Source organism: Chlorocebus sabaeus, chromosome 12, assembly GCF_047675955.1.
Source record: "Chlorocebus sabaeus isolate Y175 chromosome 12, mChlSab1.0.hap1, whole genome shotgun sequence".
Lineage (NCBI taxonomy): Eukaryota > Metazoa > Chordata > Mammalia > Primates > Cercopithecidae > Chlorocebus > Chlorocebus sabaeus.
Genome location: NC_132915.1, coordinates 105,658,367 through 105,678,752, shown reverse-complemented (window position 1 = coordinate 105,678,752; position 20,386 = coordinate 105,658,367). Strand labels below are relative to the sequence as shown.

Here is a 20,386-nt window from a genome sequence, read left to right as displayed (position 1 = left end):
TTCTCTCTGAAGTCACCGAACAAGAACATCAAACCACCACCAAGGCCACCCTTGCTCCCCGCCTGTGTGAGCGCGGGACGGCTCCTCCTGCACTCCCTGCCTCGGGCGCCTCATCTGTAAAGTGGGCATCATAGTATCAGCGCCTGCCCCACACAGACTTCTTGTGGGGACTCACTCATAAAGGCACGGAAGCTACTGGATCCCCAGGGATGCCAGACACCTGGAAAAGCCAGGCCTGGCATCAAAGAATGCAATTTTCCAAGAGAAAGTTTTGGCAAAGGGTATGAGGTAGGGCCCTCAAATGTGCTCGATACTGACTTGTGAAATGAATGAATGAATGAATGAATGAATGAATGAATGAATGAACACATGAACAGACAGGAAAGGGGTGTCAGGTGGAGTTCAGATGAGTAAAGGAACTGGAATCTATTCCCAGGGAAGTGGGAAGGAAGCCCAAAGAGGTGTCTCTGAATTGTTTGTGCCTGACCAGACTTGAGGAAGCCGCTTTTCAAAAACCACTCAAAGCAAGCTCACAACAGCTGCCAAATACCAAGAGCCGGCCGGGCGCAAGCCTGAATCTGCGCCCAGAGCGGGCCTCTGTGCTTTGGCTCAGCGGCTCTTGTGACAGCATGGAGGGAGGATGGTGTGACTCTGCCCTGGCTCCAAATGTGGAAACTGAGGCACAAAGAGATCAGGAAGTGGCAAGGCAAGGGTCTGACCTTAGGTCTGTGGCTCAGAACCTGGCAGCCAGGTTCCTGGGCAGGTTAGACACCTCCACCCCCGTGCTGGTCAGCCCTCTCCTCCCACAAGCCCAAATCAGAGACGGAGGAAGAGACCTGTCTGCAAGCAGGCCCCGGATAAAAAGAGAAGAGGCAGGCCAGGCGCGGTGGCTCACACCTGTAATCCCAGCACTTTGGGAGGCCGAGGCAGGCAGATCACAAGGTCAGGAGATCGAGACCATCCTGGCTAACATGGTGAAAGCCCGTCTCTACTAAAAATAAAAAACATTAGCCGGGCATGGTGGCACGTGCCTATAGTCCCAGCTACTCGAGAGGCTGAGGCAGGAGAATCGCTTGAACCCAGGAGGCGGAGGTTGCAGTGAGCCAAGATCACATCATTGCACTCCAGGCTGGGTGACAGAGCGAGACTGTCTCAAAAAAAAGAGAGAGAGAGAGAGAGAGAGAAGGCAACAGTGGGAGATGCCGGTTACCCAGAGGGCCTGGAGTCAAAGAAAGCAATTTCCTGAGATAAAGTTTTGGCAAACGGTATGGGGCAGAAAGGGGTTCAGGATTCGGCATGGGGGTGGAGAGGGAAGGTGTCCTTGGTCTGATCCAGGCTGGTTGCCTGGGCCTGCCCCCCACACTCGCTGTGATGGCAGCTGCGGCTGTGGGGCGGATGCTGGAAGCTCAAACCTAGAGACACAGGTGATCCATCACAGTACCACCAGGAGCTCAGGGCCACAGGTGCTGAAGCCAGACCAGACTGCCTGGGTTCAAATCCGGCCCCACAGGGCACTGTGTGTCCTTGGGCAAATTGCTTCCCCTCTCTGACCCTCAGTTTTCTCATCTGTGAAATGGGACTATTGGGGAAATTGAAGTGCTTGCCACTCCTCAGCTTCACAAAAACCCCACAGGGAGGTGTGACCCCGTTTTCCCAATGAGGAATTGAAGTTTCGACGGGTCTGCTTATTTGTCTGGGATCACCTGAGGTCCCTTTGCAGGAAACAGCAGAGCCAGGACTGTGCCCCTAGAGATCAGGATGGAGGCCCAATTGCTTAAACCCCCTTGAGTCTGCATGACCTTGTGTGACCTTGGCAAGGGGTGGCAGCATTCGACATAAACAGCAGGAGCTGCGTGGCATGGCCACTGCTAACCTCAGGCAGGCCTCACAGCGCCAGAGAGGGGCTTCCCTGGACCCCCAGCTCAGAAGTCCCACTCTCCCTTGACACCCCCCGCCCATGTCTCCCAGCAGCCCTCCCCCAGGGTTCTGCCTCAGCCTCCGCGTCCTTCCTCACCCCCAACTACACTCCCAGGAAGCGGCAGGGAGGTGGGAGGAGGGCACATGACTAGGGCTCCCCCCATTAGAAAGGTCTCCCCACAGAACCCTGGGTGATCAGCAGGCGGCCGAGCCCCAGGGAACCGGAGCTAGGGTGGGGAAGATAAGCCCTGCCCATGGTTTAAGCAGCGAATTGACCTTCAGGAAACAGTTGAGGCTGGCAGGTGTCCCCTGGCACCCAGCCAGGGCCCAGCAATCCTAACTGCTTCACTGCTTGGGGCCTTGGAGGGTCTTTTTTTTTTTTTTTCTTGAGACAAAGTATTGCTCTGTCACCCAGGCTGGAGTGCAATGGCGCAATCTTGGCTCACTGCAACCTCTGCCTCCTGGGTTCAAGTGATCCTCGTGCCTCAGCCTCCCAAGCAGCTGGAACTACAGGCACACAGAATCATGCCCAGCTAAGTTTTGTATTTTTAGTAGAGGCGGGGTTTCACATGTTGGCCAGGCTGGTCTCAAACTCCTGATCTCAAGTGATCCATCTGCCTTGGCCTCCCAAAGTGCTGGGATTACAGCCACCGCGCCCAGCCGTGGAGGGTCTTGGCACGTCTCTGGGGTCCTGGTCACCTGCCCCCAGCCCTCCCGCCAGCCAGGGAGTTCTGGCACGGGTCAGGCTGTCCTTTGTCCAAACCCCAGCCCGCTACTGAGCAGCGACCACCCCAACCTGGAGAGGAAGCTGAGCTGGGGGAGGTGACTGGAGGAATGTGCCCACAGTCACGCCCTCAGTCTGGGTTTGCCCATCACCAAGGCCTGTGTTCTCAACCATTCTGTCTGGGCTCCCAGAAGCTCAATTCTTCCAAGATCACCTTCAAGATCTTTCTCTGTCTAGCTATCCAGTGATTCACTCAGGATTTTTCTTGAAATCATCTCAATTTGCTTTTACTTAGCTGCTTAATCTAGCTTCAGCCTAAGCAATAATATCCACAAAGTTACCAGTAACTCTGCTGGTCATATCTTTTCTAATACACAACAAAAAATATAACAAATTCATTGGCCGGGCACGGTGGCTCATGCCTGTAATCCCAGCACTTTGGGAGGCTGAGGTGGGCGGATCACGAGGTCAGGAGATCGTGACCATCCTGGCTAACACGGTGAAACCCCATCTCTACTAAAAATACAAAAAATTAGCCGGGTGTGGTGGCGGGCGCCTGTAGTTCCAGCTACTCTGGAGGCTGAGGCAGGAGAATGGCGAGAACCCGGGAGGCGGAGCTTGCAGTGAGCTGAGATCGAGCCACTGCACTCCAGCCTGGGTGACAGAGTGAGACTCCGTCTCAAAAAAATAATAAAATAAAATAAAAATTATATATATATCAAATTCAATTAAAAAGCCACTGTCCTTGATCAAACCTGCCCTGCCTCCTTCAATCGTGAAACAGCCCAATATCGTGTACCCCTTAATTTGATGCAGTGGAAGGGCACGTTATCCGTGGCGGTCTCCCACCAAAAACAATTAACCTGAGTCTAATCACAAGGACATAATCAGACAAATCCAGGCTGTGGGACGTTCTACAAGACAACTGACCAGGACACTTCAAGTCAGGGCCAGGAAAGGCAAAGCAAGTCAGAGGATTGCTCCAGAGAGAGTCTAAACAGACAAGGCAACCAAATGTAACTCGAGATGCCTGGATCAGGTCCAGATTGGCAGGAAAAAACAGTTATCATGGCTGTCACTGGGCCATCTGGGAAGCCACTGCACTGTGGACTGGCGGACTGGCAATTAGGTGCTGCCATGGGGATGAGGCGAGGGGCGGTAACAGCACTGAGACTAATGCCCTTTCTCTTTTCTTTTCTTTTTTTTTTTTTTTTTTTTTTTTTGAGGAGTCTCCCTCTGTCACCCAGGCTGGAGTGCAATGGTTGATCTTGGTTCACTGCAACCTCCACCTCCAGGGTTCAAGCGATTCTCCTGCCTCAGCCTCCCGAGTAGCTAAGATTACAGGCACCTGTTACCATGCCTGGCTAATTTTTGTATTTTTGGTAGAGACGGGGTTTCACCATGTTGGCCAGGCTGGTCCCAAACTCCTGACCTCAAGTGATCCATCCGCCTCAGCCTCCCAAAGTGCTGGGATTACAGGCGTGAGCCACTGCACCCAGCTTTGGAGATGTGCCCTGAGCTATTCAGGGGTGAGGGTCAGGACGCCTGCAGCCTCTTGTGACATGGTTTAGAAATATACACACTCACGTATATAGAAAGAGAGGGGACAGAGGCAGCAGAGCTGGGGACTCGAGGACACAGAGGCATTCCCACACCACCACATCAATGTTCCTCTTGACTTTTCAAAATAAAAAGTTGAGGGAAATGTTTGTCCTCTTCACCCCACAACCACTGTGCCTGCCTCCCCTCCCCACTGCACAATGCCAGGAGGGGTGGTGGGGGGCCTGCCCAAAGTCCTGTGCCCCCAGCAGTTCCGACCAAGACAGGCACTGGGAGGGAGGGAGATGGGGGACAATTTGGGGGTTCAGCTTCCCTTTGCCTCATCCTCCACCCAGACGCCAGAATGACCTTCCCAGGCTCCGGCTCCCAGTCTGGCCCATTCTTCCCTCCTCCCAGAGCCTCCAACCGCATGTGAAATAAACAGGGCCTCTGCCTCTGCCTCCCTCAGTGGGTCTGGGCTCCAGGCTCCAGGCTCAAGGCTCAGGGCTCAGGGCAGGGTAGGAACGCAGGCAGTCCTTGCACAGCTTATTCCCTGGGTCCCTGGCCCGCATCCTGACCCCACTGGGGTTCCTCTGACTGTTCCGGTCTCCAGGCCTTCGTGCTCTGCCTGGGACACTTCCTCACCTCACCTCTTCTGCCCAGGGAACCCCTATCCATCTTTCAAAGCCTAGCTGGGCCCAAGCGCGGTGGCTTATGCCTGTAAACCCAGCACTTTGGGAGGCCAAGGTGGGCGGATTACTCGAGGCCAGGAGTTTGAGACCAGCCTGGCCAACATGGCAAAACCCCGTCTCTACTAAAAATACAAAAATTAGAAGGGTGTGGTGGCGCACGCCTATAATCCCAGCCACTAAGGAGGCTGAAGCACGAGAATTGCTGGAACCCAGGAGGTAGAGGTTGTAGTGAGCTGAGATCACCACTGCACTGCACTCCAGCCTGGGTGACAGAGACTGTCTCAAAAAAAAAAAAAAAAAAAGGCCCAGCTGGGATGCCCCTCTTCTAGGAGGCCCTCCTGACCCTGCCTTGGCCCCTTGAGAGCCCCCTTCACATGAGGTCTGTCTTCTCATGGGTTCCACAACAGAGGGCCAACGGGGGTCTGACCAAGGGGGTACCGGCTGGGCTGGGGGGGCAGTGGTGAAGTAGAGTGGTCCAGAGAGGGCCTTGGCCAGCCTGGCGAGCACTTCAGGCCAGGGTTCCCTCTGATCTGTGGTCTTGGATGAGTGACCTCGCATCTCTAAGCCTTGGTTTGCTCATCTGTAAAATGGGACTCAAGCGTCTAGGAGGAAGAGGAGGGACTTGTGCTCGGCCCAGTGTGTTCGAGATAGAAGCACTTCTCCCCCTCATCTTCCCAGCTGGACGCTGAGCCCGCAGAGGCCCGGGCACTTCTCCTGGCCTATTCTAGCGTCACCCTCAGAGCCCGGCCCAGCACCCTGCACACAGGGGACAGAGAATAACCCCTGCTGATTCCTCCATTGTCATCCAGCCACTGGGCTGGGTTTAGAACACGTCCTCAAACGTGTTTCTCACGCGTTGACCTTCACAATTTCATCTGATTTTGGCCAATTTTTAAAACAAACTGTCTTCCTCCATCACACTCTGCCTCCAGGCCTGCAGGCCCAGGCTCATACCAAAACCAGGATTTAAAACTGGCAACGCGCCATGCTCACCACAGAGCCAGACAGTGAGAAGCTCTGGGCTGTCCTCCTGTCGGGGCCACTTGAAGTCTGGGTGATTCCAAACAAGTTTCTTAACCCCTCCAAACCTCCAAGTCCTCACCTGTAGGATGGGGTATAAACTCCTACCAGGCAGAGCCATTGTCAAGGTTGTTGAGGAGTGGATGGAGAAGTCACAGCCGACACAGGGTCCTGGGAGAGGGGGAGCTGGGCATCCACTCTACTCCCCTTCACTGACTCCCCAGAGAGCCAGGGCTGCAGAAGGGGAGGGCAGCTACAGGCTCAGAGCAGAGAGTGGGTCTTAGCCTTCGCCCCATCCCCACGCTCGCAGACTCCAGGCCCATACCCCACAGCCAGGAAGCACCCTCAGCGCCCACAGCCTCCTTTCCACCCCAGCAGCGCTCCTGAGGTCCCCAGCTCCCCTACTCCAGCTCCTCCTCCCTTCCACACAGCTCTCATCTGCCAGGAACGAACACGAGAGCCAGTCCCAGGAGCCCAGGAGGATGTTGAGTCTGATTTTGATTTCCCTAAAGCAAAACGCCTCTCTCCTGATTGAAGCTCAGCTCAAACATGGTTCGAGCAAAAGGCAGGGGCTGGCAGCCCCCTCCTGGCACCAGCTGCAGCTAGAGGCATGGAGGGCAGCCGGCCAGCCAATCCAGCCTTTTCCAGCATCCGTCCTGGGGTGGACCTGGCCCTGGATCCATCTCCAGGGACAAGGGCTTCCCGCGTGTCTCTGTACCTGCCCCCCAGCCCTCCACCACAGCTAAGGGAAAACCACATCAGCAAGGGGACTTTGGGTTTGAGCAGCACAAAAGCAGAAAGCAGGGCCCGGCCACGAATGACCCATCTTACTAAATCAGACCATCCCCTCGGTCCTGACACCTTTGATCACTGACTGTCCTCCTTCCAGAAGTGCAGCTGGCCTCAGAAGCTCCTCCCAGGCCTCTCCTGTGCTCAACCTCCCAGCACCAGGGCCCCTCCAAGCGCCCAGCTCACACACTCTCCAGGGGCGGCTCTGCTCCCCGCACCCCTCACTCCCAGTCTCCTCCCAGCTGGCCCCTCCTGCAGCTCAGACCCCCGTCCAAGCTCCTCACCGACAGGGCCCAGGGGCCCCTCAGGCTCCACGTGGCCCAAAGGGATTCCCTGGACCTCCTCCCAGGTATCCATCCTAAGATCTCCCTACAGGCAGTCCCGCACCAACTGCAGACAAGTCCCACCCAACCTGGCTGCCTCAAAAACACGAGAATGGCTCCACTGTCCAGGGCTGGCTGGACGTTACCCCCACACCACCCCAGCTGCTGCGCCAGCCTCTTCTCAGTCCCCACCCCATCCCATTCTCCCTTCTAGTCCCCACCCACAGCTGCCAGCATCCCTAATGTGGTCATATCCCTCCCCTCCTAGAACCCTCCTCCAGAGCCCCCAGTGCGTCTCCAGCCTCTCCAGCCTCACCCCGGCCCCTCCTCACAGCACCCTGAAGCTGTGTTCTCCCAGCAGCACCTGAGAAGCCCCCTTGGTACCATCTTCTGAGAATGGGGGGCTCTGCCCCAAGCCATCCCAGGGCAGCAACAGCACAGCTAAGTAAGAGAGCGGAGGGAGTGTGCCGCCGGCCGCACCCTCCTGCCCCGGAGCCGGGCCCACCCCTGGGGAGGGGCAGTTCCTCAGAGCGAAGACGGTGGTGGTCTCTTGTGGGACCTGGACTCCAGGGATCTGACACTCCCTTGCTGTATGACCGTTTTTTTCCCCAGTTTGGGCCTCAGTTTCCCCATCTGTGAAAGGGGACATTACTGGCTGTGTCAACCATGGAGTTCTACACACTCGGAGGGGGGAGGACAGAAAACGGAGTGAAACACCTACCTGTGGGGTTCCCACCCGGGCTCCTGCTACACTCAAGGGCTGAGGAGCAGTCACCTGCTGCTCCAGTCTTCCAGGTACCCCAAGCACCCAAAGCCTCAGGTCACTCCCCAATCCCGCTGCAGCACCGGCTCCTGGGGGTCACAGCACCTTCCTGGAGTCACACGGCAGTGTCGGGGATATATGCTGGTGTTCCTGGGACAGGCAGGGAGCCCTGGCTGCCCAACTTTGCTCCTGACCCAATGCGTGAATGTGGCCACACACCCTCCCCTCTCTGTCCCATGAAAGAGTTCAACTCCTGAGACCTCCAGGCCCCCCAGCTCCCATGCTCCTCAAAGTGACCTTCAGACAAGTAAATGAGGGGCTAGAGCGCCTCATCTCCCACGGATGACAGACACCGTGTCCAGGAACAGCAGCCCCCGAGAGGGCTGGAGTGAGAACAGGAAGGTGGGCACAGGCTCTGGGCCAGACAACGTGGTCGGGTCCCAGACTCATTAACCCCGGACCTTGGACAAGGGCGGCAGCCTCTCCTCTAAAATGGAGTGCTCGGCGGCGCTGCCTCCAAGCTCAGAGTAACGTGACAGCAGACGCAGGAGCTGCCTGGCACGAGGCAGTCAGCATGATCATCACTGCTGTTGTACTTATTGCTCGATGCCCCTGCCAGGGTGAGAAGAGAGACCACCCCCTACTCCCAGTCCCATACCTGTTTGCCACCACTGCCTGGCTACAGGGCAGCTGGGCCCTAGCACCGGGCCTGAGCTGCCCCAGAAAGGAGGCCTGGCCTGCTGCCCAGAGCTCCCGGGCACTCCTGGATGAGCAAAGCCACTGCTGGAGCCCCTCGCCCTGACCCACTCGCCGCACATTCCCCAGCCCTTCTGCCCTCCCCTCTGGGCTCCAGCCCCCCATCCCGTGTGCCCACTGTGGGAGTGGCGACCCAGCCTCCTTGGCAGTCACTGTCTCCACCCCAGTTCACCAAGTGCCGGCCAGGACTGGTCCAGCACTGGGCTGGGGCACACAGCGGCCGGCAGGAAAGGTGGGCAGGCCCTGTCTGCTCTGCTGCCCCTTCCGAGCAGGCCGCCTGCCAGGGCCATCAGACTGCCATGCGCGGCGGTGAGCAGCTGTGACAGCCGCTGTCGCCATCAGGTGCTGACTGCGATCTGTCCGGCACCAGCCCAAACCCTCATTTCATTAAAGTCTCACAGAGCCCAGGGGGCCACGGGCTGTTGCTGTGTCTGTCTCAGGATGAGGCACCTGGGTTCATCAGGGGAGCCCCACGCCCACGGCCATCCAGATGACCAGGCTCTGACCGCCGCCCACTGGCCCCCACCTCCCTACCTTACATCCCCATGGCTGCCTCGCCTCCACGTAAGAGAGGCCAGAGCCTCCGGGCTGGCGGGAGGAAGGCTGAGCACTCGAGTGGGGGGTATTTCACCCGTTGGGGGATCTCCCGGCCCACAAGCCCTGTCTTTAGGAATGGCGAGTAGATGGCAGGTCCCTGGCCCCAGAGGGCAGACTCGGGCCAGGGCCAGGTGACCTTCTGGCCCAGCTCCTGGGAGTTGGTCTTCACCGCTCTGTGCCCAGGCCTGGTTCCCCTGCCCAAGGACCCCTAAAGCCAGGCGCTTGGCTCGGGACACACAGTTCAGCAGGGATCACCCAGGGCCTTTGCACAGACGGGTCTATCCAGTCGCTGCGTGGCCTGGGCCAGCATGCTCCCTACCCCGCTGTCAGGGGCCAAAGAGAGGATACAGGTCACAAGCACGGAGCCCAGCACATGGTGGGCGCCCTAGAGATGCTACGCTGATGAGGAGTCGTGGGGTCTGAATAAAAAGTCAGAGGGCCAAGCTTTGGGGCAGACACCAAGATGGGAAGCTGTTGCCACTCCTGCAGGGAGGGGAGCCAGGTGGGAGGCTGCTGAGAGCCGCTTAGATTCAAAATCAAAGCCCCCCCCGAGGCCCTGTGCTGACAGGCGGGGGTCCCTCCCAGCCCACTTCGAAGAAACTGAGGTTTCACAGAGAGGCAAAGCACTTGCCCAAGATCACACAGTCAGGGGTGGAGGAGTGGAGATGGAGGCCAGGCTTACAGAGTCCAAAGTCCAGGCTCAGGAAGGCTTTAGCCGGGAGACATCATCCCTAAGGATGATCCTGCCCATCCCCCCACACGCTCTCAAAGGATGATCCTGCCCACCTCCCACGCGCTCTCAAAGAGTTACTGAATCTTTGGCATCTCTGACGCCCCAACAAAGTGCCGTTGGTGCTGCCAGGCAAAGGTCCTCAGTATCTGCTGATCTGTTAACTTGCTTTGACCAGCTGAGGGATCCAGATCAAGTTCCACTGACATAGGTTCAAATCCCAGCTCCACCACATTCCAGCTGTGTGACATTGGACAAGTTGGTTAACCTCTCTGAGCCTTGGTTTTCCCATCAGAAAACTAAGGGTGATAAAACCTACCATAGTTACGTCAGTAGAAAAAAGATAGAAAAGAACCAGGTGAAAATGCACACAGTGGCCTCAGAGAAGCTGTATGAGAAATGGTTTTGTTCTCTCTCTGTGAGTGCCTGCTTTTGTCCGATTTTGACCTTCCCCAACGGCTGGGTGCTCCACGGGGCAGGATCTACGTCTGCCTAAGTTGCAGCCAAATGGTAGCATCCGGCATGTAGTAGGTGCTCAGTGTATGTGTGTTCTCCCAGAATGCATGTTCTTGTTTTAGGTGGGTAAGTTGGAAAGTAGACAGGGCTACTTTTATTTTCTAAAACCCAAAGTGATTCCTGGCTAGTAAAGGAACTTGTTCCAGTGACCACACATATTCTCTCTCTCTCTTTTGCATAAACATACAAGAACTGCCCCTTGGCTCAAGCCATCTTTCCTGCCAGAGTCAGCTCAGAATCTTCCAAAAGGGAGTGGGCCACATCTTCTGCCTCTGCCTCTTCGGGGTCTTTGAGACCTTGGGAAGGTCTTTTTTTTTTTTTTTTTTTTGAGACACAGTCTATCTTCTAGCTCTGTCACCCAGGCTGGAGTGCAGTGGCACGATCTCAGGTCACTGCAACCTCCACCTTCTGGGTTCAAGCAGGTTCAATGAATTCTCCTGCCTCAGCCTCCCGAGTAGCTGGGATTACAGGCACGCACCACCACACCCGGCTAATTTTTGTATTTTTAGTAGAGACGGGGTTTCACCATGTTGACTAGGCTGGTCTCGAACTACTGACCTCAAGTGATCCGCCCACCTCGGTCTCTCAAAATCCTGGGATTATAGGTGTGAGCCACTGTGACTGGCCAAAACCCTGAGGAAATCTTTATGTGTGGAGTTTCCTCAAGATTCCTGGTGGGGACCCTCTCAAACATTTCAGAGCTGAGTCCAGCACTCAGGGATTCCAATCAGTCCCATTCTACAAGCATTTCCCAAACACTGCCAAGGTCAGACATTATGGAAGGCACTGAGGCAACTGACCTACTCAACAGAAAGGGTCTTTGTCTAAACTGACTCATTCTTTAGCCCCTGTGTGACCTTGGGCAGCTAAATTCACCTCTCTGAGCCTCAGTTTCCTTAGCTGTAAAATGGGAATAGTGGTGGTCACAATACCTTTCTTTCAGGGCGGTTAAAGGAACAAACAGGATTTTCACCCCTTCCTTCATCCAGCAATTAATTTCTGAGCATTCTCAATGGGTCAGAACCTGAGCCAGGCTCCAGGAACACAGCAATGACCTAGACACAGGTTCCTGTCCTCTGAGTCCCTGATACAACAGGGGAGACACACCCTGTTAGCACACACCCACACAGCTGTCTATCTGTCATAATAAGAAAGGAAAGCTCAGCTAGGCCCAGTGGCTCATCATGCCTGTAATGCCAGCACTTCGGGAGACCAAGAAGGGTGGATCACCAGAGGTCAGGAGTTTGAGACCAGCCTGGTCAACATGGCAAAACCCTGTGTCTATTACAAATACAAAAATAAGCCAGGCATGGTGGTGGGCGCCTGTAATCCCAGCTACTTGGGAGGCTGAGGCAGGAGGATCACTTGAACCCAGGAAGTGGAGGTTGCAGTGAGCCAAGATTGCACCACCATGCTCCAGCCTGGGCGACAAAGCGAGACCCTGTCTCAAAAAAAAAAAAAAAAAAAGGAAAGAGGCCAGGTACAGTGGCTCACCCCTGTAATCCCAGCACTTTGGGAGGCCAAGAAGGCGGGCGAATCACCTGAGGTTGGGAGTTCGAGACCAGCCTGACCAACATGGAGAAACCCCGTCTCTACTAAAAATACAAAATTAGGGCATGGTGGTGCATGCCTGTAATTCCAGCTACTCAGGGGGCTGAGGCAGGAGAATCACTTGAACCCGGGGGACAGAGGTTGCAGTGAGCTGAGATCAAGCCATTGCACTCCAGTCGGGGCAACAAGAGCAAAACTCCGTCTCAAAAAAAAAAAAAAAAAAAAAAAAGGACAGTTCAGGGTTAATGAAAATGTGAAGCAGGAACCCAAGCTAGCCTAGGGGGTCAGGCGTGCTCCCTGAGGAAAGGGCTGGTGTGTAGGCCTTAGCCAGGCAAAGAGGAAGAAGCAGCCCTTTCCAGGAGAGGCTGCAGGTCCAAGGCTCAGAGGCCATCCAGAGCCTGGTGAGTTCAGGAACCACAAGAAGCCACATCGCACTAGAACAAAGCCTTATCCAGAGGCAGCGTGGTGTGGTCCAGGAGGAGAGAACACAGCAAGTATCCCAAAATGTTAACAATTGCCACTATCATAAATACAGGTGTCACAGCACCCAAAGACAAGGCCAGATGGCCAGGGCCAATAACAGGGGCACCCCGCAGGGGCAGGGCCTGCAAGAAGCCGAGCAGGCCACCACCCCCCGTCCCCCCACTTAGGATCATGTAGCATCTGCCTCCCCGATCCCAGTCCCCACATTCCTGCTTCAGTCCTAGCCCTCCAGGGCTCCCCACCCCAGCCCCAGGAAGGGGTGGGAGACACACAGGTGGTCTCCATCACATGTCAGGCAGAAGCCAAATTGGTCACAGAAGCCACATGGTCACACCTAATGTCACAGCCAGTAGAGCAGGGAGCCTCTGGATGGAAGCACTGAGAGGCTCCCAAGATGGAACAGAGGTGAGAGGTGAAGAGAGACCCCAGGGAAGGTGCAAGCCCCCCACACAGGGAGAGATGGAGACCGCAGTGGCAGGGATGGCAGGGACACAGAGACTGGGCGGCGGCGGCACACAGGGGTGGAACCAGCGTGTCGGCGACCGCCGCACCTCCCCTCCCAGAATGCTGTGGATCTGCTCCTGGAACACCACCGAGGTCTGGCCCCTGAGCTGCGCTGGGGCAGAGCGGCTCCTGCAGGGACCATGGGAGGTTCTAGGGCATGCGTTCCAGGGCGAATGGCCGGGAGGGTTGGCGAGGGCTGCTGCTGGAGCCCAGGCAGCCCCAGCCAGCAGCAGACAGCAGCCCTGACTCCAGCTCTGGCCCTTTAAGAGCGGAGGGCGGAGGCTCGGCCCTGACCTGCCCTCCTGGAGGAGGCACAGAGTGACTCATCAGGGTCCTTGTCACGGTGCTCAGAGAGCAGGAGGATGGCGGCGATGGGGCACAGAGAGGCGCAGACGTGGACCCATCAGCCTGGCCAGAGCTCGCTGGAGGCCGGACCGTGACCTTGACTGGGATGCCTGCCGGTGCATCCCTGGACAAGGCCTCTCGTCTCTTGGGTGTTCCATGTGGCCTCACATTGCTCCCCTTCCTTCTGAGACACCCCTCCTGTGGAGCCCCTGCCCTGCTGGGTCAGCCAACAGCTCCGAGGGCCCAACCCACTGCCTGCCCCCCTACTCCGCCTCTCCAGGTACCTCCTAAAGCAGGGGCCACCAGCAACTCCCCTCCACAACCAGGAAACCGCAGCTTGGAGAGGCCAAGGGACTTCCACAGATCTGCTTCTAGCCACAAAAGCTCATCTCTGAGCTGCCCAATCGCTTGAGTGCCCCTCATGCTTGGAGCCAGGCTGAGCATAGCACGGGCCCTCCCGCCATCAGGGCACTCTTGCCATCAGCGCGTCACGGCCTCAGGCCCTCTATGCTGCAGTCACCGTGCAATTTCACGTTCCCAGAGTTGCCAAACCTTGACAGCTCCTTGGGACCCTCTCAGAGTTTCCATCCAGAGGGCTCCCTGCTCTACTGGCCGTGACATTAGGTGTGACCGTGTGGTTTCTGTGACCAATTTGGCTTCTGCCTGAGCTGTGATGGAGAACAGCTCTGTGTCCTCCACCCCTTCCTGGGCTGGGGGTTGGGGAGCCCTGGAAGGTGAGGACTGACCTGGAACACGCTGTTCCTGCTGCCTGAAGCACTCTCATTGTCCCCCACAAAAACCCTCCCTGCAAACTTCTCATCTCCCTAAAGCAGTACTGTCAAATTCAACAAACAAAAACACAGATACCCTGTTAAGTTCACATATCAGATAAACAGGAAATCATTTTTTAGTATGTCTGGCAACCCTAGCCCTGGGTCTCAACTACAATATTACCTCCTCCAGGAAGCCCTCCCAGATGTACCCCAGACCAGGGAGATTCCCAGTCCATTGTGCAAAGCCCTGTCTTGACGCTTATCCTGGCCTGACATCTGCCTCCCTGCCAAACTGTGAATGCCAGCAGGGCCAGAAATCCAGCCAGCCAGCCTGCCCTGTGTCCCCAGCATCCACAGGGCCTAACACAAGGCAGCTGCTCCATAAACACTCTCTGAATCAAGGAGTGAGGGCTGGCAAGGTGGCCCAGGAACCGCTTTGGCCAGACACACCCCCCAAGGGACCCAGGGCCTCCCCTCTGCTCCCTGCTGGCTGGGCCTCCTTCCCTGAGAGGCACCTAGATCTCTTCTCAAGGCCGTCCCCAGCTCCACAGCACCGGAGCTGGGGAATCATAGCTGGGGCACCTAGGCAGGCTCCGCTCAGCGATTCTGACAGCTGCTCTTTGTTTTAATTGAGATCATGTTCTGCTCTGGCGCAGCAAAGGCCTCATCACAGGAAGCCTGAAGACAATAACGCCCGGCAAGGCCGTGTGGGCTGCTGGGCGCGCAGGGGGCGGTGGGACCACCGGCTGAGGGGCAGAAACCCGGCCAGTGCAGGCTTTGAGCTCTGGAGCTCCTCCTGTGCCCAGCACACACACCATATATTTTTGAACAGAAGGAAAGCATTCACTCTTTCCCCCACAGTGCCAAAAATAGCCCCAGCTTCTGCCTTTGAACAGGAATCTTTCGGTTCCTACAAAGAGGCAGGAGCAGGGCCGGGAGGAGGGGCCTTGCTGGCTGGCTGGCGGCTTGGACCCCTCCTCAACTCCCCAAGCCCAGCAGGTGAGAGGGGTCTGGGGTCTTCTCTGGCCAGCTGGGGCCCAGCCTCCCCACACCCCACTTCTCAGGATCCCCTAGCTGCGAAGGAAAACCCCCCTCCCCCAGCCCAGGAGGTAGGAGGGGGCTGGACAGAAACAGAAAGCAAAGCCCAAGATGGATCAGAAGGAACTTCATTCATTGGCTTTTTCTCCTTTCTGTACTTGTTTTCTCATTCATTCCAACAATATGCGCAGGCTCCGTTCTAGGAGCGGGGGCTACTCCGGCAACCACGCAATGAGATGCAGTCATACAATAAGATGCAGTCGGTCCTCACGGTTCCCAGCTGAATCAAGGGGGACGGTGAAGCATGTCCTCACCGCCAGGACTGAGGAGGAGGCCGGGCCCAGGGACACCTCCCCTGGAAGTAACCTTAGGCTTTGCTAGGAGTGTGGACAAGGATGGGTCCCACCCATGGCCAGTGGGAGGAGGCAGAGGGCTGGGTCCGATGAAAAGGTGCCTGCCTCTGGGATGGCCAGGTGCGGTGGCTCACGCCTGTAATCCCAGCACTTTAGGAGGCCGAGGCAGGCGGATCAAGGTCAGGAGATCAAGACCACCCTGGCCAACATGGTGAAACCCTGTCTCTACTGAAATACAAAAAAAAAAATCAGCCGGGTGTGGTGGCGGGCGCCTGGAATCCCAGCTACTCGGGAGACTGAGGCAAGAGAATTGCTTGAACCTGGGAGGCAGAGGTTGTAGTGAGCTGAGATCTCACCATTGCATTCCAGCCTGGGTGACAGAGTGAGACTCTGTCTCAAAATAAAAAAAGAAAAAGAAAGAAAAGGTGCCTCTGGGCTGCCCCAGCACCCTGCATGGCTCCCTTATCCAACCTGGCAAAGGCATTGTCTTCCTGTTTTATAGGCGAAGGCACTGGGACGCATCAGGAGGGATTCAAAGCCTGGGATGTGCCGTGCCAGGCCCTGTCACCAATGTTTTCACATGAATCCCACCCATAATCCTGGGAAGCATCTGCCCATTTCACAGATGAAGTCTGAGGGCTCGGTGGGAAAGGCCGGACCAAGGTCCCAGAGCTAACGAGTAGAGGAGATGGGATTCAAATCCAGGCCCGCGGATTCCCTGAGAGGAGCTCCGGACACCAGACCACCAGAAAAGCCATCTTGGCTCAGCATCCCTCTCCCAATTCTGCAGAGATTCAGGGAAGGAAGTGGTCACAGGGCTAGAAGTGGAGATCGAAAGATTTGAACCCAACTCTGTTTGGTTCCAGGTCTAGGGCTCTTTCTGTTTCCCATAGCAGAAGAAAGAAAAGAAAAGAGGCCGGGCATGGTGGCTCACACCTGTAATTCTAGCACTTTGGGAGGCTGAGGCGGGAGGATCACGAGGTCAGGAGACCATCCTGGCTAACACGGTGAAACCCTGTCTCTACTAAAAAATACAAAAAAAATTAGCCAGGCGTGGTGGCGGGCGCCTGTAGTCCCAGCTACTCAGGAGGCTGAGGCAGGAGAATGGCGTGAACCCGGGAGGCGGAGCTTGCAGTGAGCCAAGATTGAGCCACTGCACTCCAGCCTGGGCGACAGAGCAAGACTCTGTCTCAAAAAAAAAAAAAAAAAGACGAAGAAGAAGGAAGGTAAAAAGAAAAGGAAAGGAGAAAAGAAAAGGAAGGAAGGAAAAGAGAGAGAGAAAGAAAGAAAAGAAAGAAAAAGGAAGGAAGGAAGGAAGGAAGGAAGGAAGGAAGGAAGGAAGGAAGGAAGGAAGGAAGGAAGGCAGGCAGACAGGCAGGCAGGCACTTTCCATCCCCAAAGGCCAGGGCTGTGGGGGAGCCAGGGTGGCCATGGCCCCACAGCTGGGGAGAGAGAAAGGCACGCTGAACCCACTTCCCTGCTGAAAACTCCAGCCTGAAATCAAAAGGCAGAGTGTGCTATTTCTGCCTTGGGTTAAACATTCCTCAAAGCCACATTCCTCCCGCCCTCCCCCTGCTCCCCTGCCAGGGAATTCAGAGCACAGTGGCCTGGACGCCTCACCAGCTTCCTGGGGCCCCCTCGGTGGCTCAGAAGTGCCAAAGCCAGCAGCTGCCCTGCACCCCCTCCTGGGCAAGGAGTTCCTCCCCCCCGGTCGCATGGTCAGGGCACCTGGAACTGAGAAATGGTGACATCACATCTCACAGAGAGTGGAACAGATGGGGAGACTGCGGCCCTGAGAGGGGCAGCCAGAGGCCACATCAAGCCAGGCTGGAACCAGGACCCGACTCTCAACTCCCTGGCTGTCCCCCTTCCCCAATAGACTGCAGGTCAGGAGCACAGGCAGGTCCTGTCTTGGTCACCAGGGAGAGCAAACCACAGCACTGTAGGGAAAAACTCTTCGGGAAGATCCCAACTTCTGCAGAGGCGAGGACACCCTGGGCCACACACCCCATGGACACCAAAGACCACAAGATGTGGCCCCGACCTCAAGGAGCTACAAGTCACAGGGGTCCCCTTGGCCACCATGCCCCCAAGCCCACACTGCATCCGTGAGGACTTGGTCTCTCTCTGTCGGACAGATACCTCCGAAGGCACCTGGGTTGAGCCAGGCACAGGGCAGGGCAGGACAGCCAGGGGCACTCGGTCCTCACCACCTTGTCCGGGACAAGGCTTCCCAGGAGCAGGGGTGGTGCCAGCGCCGTAAGATGGGGGTACGTTGCTCCTGAGTTCCCAGGGTGGGAGGATCACCGTTGAGACCAGCCCAGCCGCCCACACATGGTCAGCACCTGAACCTCCACTAGGATGCGTGGAGGCTGAGGAAGACTTTGAGGCCAGGGCACAGCTGCACCACACACTCCTATCAGCACCTCTCCTCCTGCTGCCTTTCCACAAGGCCTCAGCTCTGCCTCCTTCCTGAGGATGCCAAGGCCGAGGCTGCTCCAAATCCCCCGCAGGAGGCAGAACCTCTGGAACCAGTGGGAAGGATCCCATCCACCACAAACGTCACACCCAGCCCAGGAGTCCGGGATGCCTGGCCAGTGTCTGATGCTCCAGCAGCGGCTTGGATGCTCCCAGGGACGGGGCGCTCCCTCCCCTTGGCAGGGAACTCTAAGGTTTTGAGACTCACAGAGACGGCGGGAGGCGGGCGCCTGGTGGGAAGGGCGTGGCTCTGGCAACATAAAGATCTAAGCCTGAACCCCGACTGGCTATCCACTGGCTGGCTGGGGGGAGTTGGGCGTGTCCCTGAACTTGCCTGGGGCTCCCTTTCTTCATCTGTAAAATGGGTATAAGAGTCCTTACTCCCAGGGCTTTGGTGAGAGGGCAGCACTCAGCACTTCTGGCCCCGAGTGCCCATTGGGTAAACGGTGGTTGTCATTGCTGTCATCTCCCCCCAACCACAATACTCCCCCACTACCTCAGGGAGTGGCAGCTTATCACCTGGTCCCAGACCTGGCAGCTGAGCACCCAGCCTTTGGTGCAGCTCCCGGCCTGTCTGTGCCTCCCTCCCCAGCGCCCCCCACCTCCAGGCACACCTACATTTACAACCGGTACAGCACTGCCCTCACACACCACCACACGCGTGCGCACAGGCGTGCCCGGCTCACCCACTCCTGACACACGCCATGACCCCGTCACTCACGCTCGGAGCGTGCCCACGTGAATTGGGACTTGCCCACGTGCCCTGCAGCACCCGCCCTGCCTGCAACACCCACACCAGGCACCCAGGCCTGCTCACGCTCACCTGCACACCCCCGTGGCGGCTCCCTGGCACCTCCACCAAGCAGGGGCCCCTCACCGCGGCCCAGGGCTTCCGTGTGAGGACTCCAGGCTGAGAGGGGACGGGGGTCAGACCCCAATGGCACCACTCTCCAGCCGTGGGACCATGAGCCAGCTCTTGTCCACCCTGAGCCTCTATTTCCTCATCTGCAAAACGGGAACCCCACAGGGCTCCTGGGTGGAGTTGGTGAGGAGCACACATGAACACCAAGGACGGGCCTGGGTCACACAGAACGTGCCTAATACCAGATTCTCACCATAGCGACAGCCCCTGACCGTCCCGCGCTGTGGCCCGCAGATCTTCCACCACCACCATGAGCAAAGGGAGTGCCGAGATGAGCCACCAAGTTCAATGTCTGTTATTCCTAACCCCACACACAGCTCTCCGTAGTAGAAGTCCCCCATCCCCAACTCCCAGATAAGAAAACTAAGGCATCGAGAGACTAAGAGCCATGCCTGAGGCTGAGAAGATCCATGGGCCTGGGTCTTGAACACCAGAGCCCAAGCACACTCCATCCCTGGGGCCCTGACATACCTTCCCCACTGGGTCTCACTATCTGGCAATTTGAACATTGTACAGAAAGGGAAACTGAGTCCCAGAGGGAACTAGTGACTCCAAAGCCACTGTCCAGGCCATGATGGTCCTGGGACTGAAGCCCAGGCAGGCTGCTGTCCATCCTGTGAGCCCCTGGGCGCACAGGAGCCTCAAAGTCAGTCTGCCACAACCACCTCTCCCTCCCCAAGTCACCAAGCCAGGAGCTGGATACAGAACAATCCAGCCGGACCACCACAGAGGCCCTCCACGTTTGCCACTCACTCCCAATTCAGCCAAGAGCCTGTGACAGCTCACTGTGTGACTGCCCAACGGAGTGGCCAAGAACAGCTGTCCCTGACACGGCCGGTCCAGCAGCCTCCTTCCTGGGAGAGCATTTACTGAGCACTTACTATGTGCAGATCCCTGTGCGTCCATCCCTGTCTCATGTACAAGGGACCTCAGAGCTCAGAGACGTAAGGAGCTGGCCAGGATCGCCCAGCCAGGAAACAGAACTGACCTTCAAGCCCTCAGCACCTGCTGTTCTGCCCTCGGTCAGAATATGACCCCAATCTCAAGTTACCTAGAAACGCTGCAAGGTAATCTCTGACACTCTCTGCCCTGGAAAACAGATCACACACGGAATGTGAAAATTGATTCATCTTGTTATGACGATAATGACGATGTGCTTTTTTATTTATATTGGGTTTTTATTTTCTTACCAGAGTGCTAGAGATATTTGGGGCAAGATGAACCCCAGCAGAAGACTTCAATGAAGAAGTCAAGACATCCCTAGACCAGGCGTGGTGGCTCAGGCCTGTAATCCCAGCACTTTGGGAGTCCAAGGTGGGTGGACCACTTGAGGCCCGGAGTTTGAGACCAACCTGGCCAAAATGGCAAAACCCTGTCTCTACTAAAAATACAAAAATTAGCTGTGTGTGGTGGTGCATGTTGTAATACCAGCTACTCAGGAGGCTGAGGCAGAACAGCTTGAACCCAGGAGGTGGCGGTTGCAGTGAGCCGAGATCGCACCACTGTACTCCAGCCTGGGTAACAGAAGTGAGATTCCATCTCAATAAATAGATAAGTAAATAAATAAATAAAT

At 56.6% G+C, this 20,386-nt stretch overlaps 1 protein-coding gene across 1 annotated transcript in view; it reads right to left on the bottom strand.

Annotated features, from left to right (window-relative positions):
* Positions 1 to 20,386, bottom strand: part of NCS1 (neuronal calcium sensor 1) — a 65,339-nt gene that overhangs the window by 37,230 nt on the left and 7,723 nt on the right. The window lies entirely within an intron of this gene.